This window comes from Condylura cristata, unplaced genomic scaffold, assembly GCF_000260355.1.
Source record: "Condylura cristata isolate star-nosed mole 26May11 unplaced genomic scaffold, ConCri1.0 scaffold00005, whole genome shotgun sequence".
In the NCBI taxonomy this organism is placed as follows: domain Eukaryota; kingdom Metazoa; phylum Chordata; class Mammalia; order Eulipotyphla; family Talpidae; genus Condylura; species Condylura cristata.
In genome coordinates, this window is record NW_004567106.1 from 6,745,990 (window position 1) to 6,747,271 (window position 1,282).

A 1,282-nucleotide genomic window follows, 5' to 3' on the forward strand; every position below is an offset into this window, starting at 1 on the left:
GGAGCTAACCTACATATAGCACAACAGACTTCTCCTGTCTCTCTTGCTGCTCCCCTCAGCAGTATATTTCAGTAGATCTGCATGTTTGCTCCCCACTCTGTCTCTGGAGAGTCCTCTCAACCCTACCCCCAACCCCACATCTCCAGCCTCCACCCCAGTTCTTTTATGTATAAATTTTAAAAAATAGAAATTTGATTTCTATATATCAATGTAAATAGAAAATATTTTTTAATTATATTCTTCTATAGCAACAAAAATTCAAGTAGTTAAATAAAAATCTAATATAATTTGAATAAGTCTTATAAAGAAAAACATTTTAGAAAGGAAAAAAAAATGAAAAATAGGCCATGCAGCCATAAACCCACAGATTCAAATGCACACAAAATAGCATGAACACACAGTATACTTGATGGAGAATGGGAGTATCAGTTCAGTGGGGGAAAGATGGATTCTTCAATACATGTTCTACCACAAATAGCAATTTAAAATTTGAAGACTTGTCCTTTTCACGAAGATGACGCCGAAGGAAAAGAAGGAAGCCCCCGCCCCTCCCAAAGCTGAGGCCAAGGCAAAAGCGCTGAAGGCCAAGAAAGCAGTGTTGAAAGGCATCCACAGCCATAAGAAAAAGAAGATCCACACTTCATCCACATTTCAGAGGCCCAAGACACTGCGACTCCAAAGGCAACCCAAATACCCGCGGAAGAGCGCTCCCAGGAGAAACAAGCTTGACCATTATGCCATCATCAAGTTCCCGCTTACCACTGAGTCAGCGATGAAAAAAATAGAAGACAACAACACACTTGTGTTCATTGTGGATGTCAAGGCCAACAAGCACCAGATTAAACAGGCTGTGAAGAAGCTCTATGACATTGATGTGACCAAGGTCAATACCCGGATCCGACCTGATGGAGAGAAGAAGGCATGTGTCCGACTGGCTCCTGACTATGATGCTTTGGATGTTGCCAACAAAATTGGGATCATCTAAACTGACTCCAGCTGGCTAATTCTAAATACAGTTTTTTCACCATAAAAAAAAAATTTGAAGACTTGTAATTGAAAGGAAAATCCATTAATAAAAATCTATATCAGAATCAACGAAGCAATATATGTTCAAGACCTCAAGATTTAAAAAGAACATAGCATAAAGGGAACAATGAATTTTACTATAACAAAGTTAGGAACTTTTGTTCATTGAAATTAAAATAGTGAGCCATTAAAGTAGGAGACAATACTAACAATCTGTTTAAAACAGAGATACCTTGTTCAGAAATGTAAAAATTCT

At 38.1% G+C, this 1,282-nt stretch overlaps 1 pseudogene across 1 annotated transcript; it reads left to right on the forward strand.

Annotated features, from left to right (window-relative positions):
• The first annotated feature begins 495 nt into the window (after window positions 1–495).
• On the forward strand, window positions 496–1,025 carry LOC101620208 (annotated as a pseudogene). The gene has a single exon (XR_001145068.1). The product of XR_001145068.1 is annotated as a 60S ribosomal protein L23a pseudogene (transcript).
• Window positions 1,026–1,282: the final 257 nt, after the last annotated feature.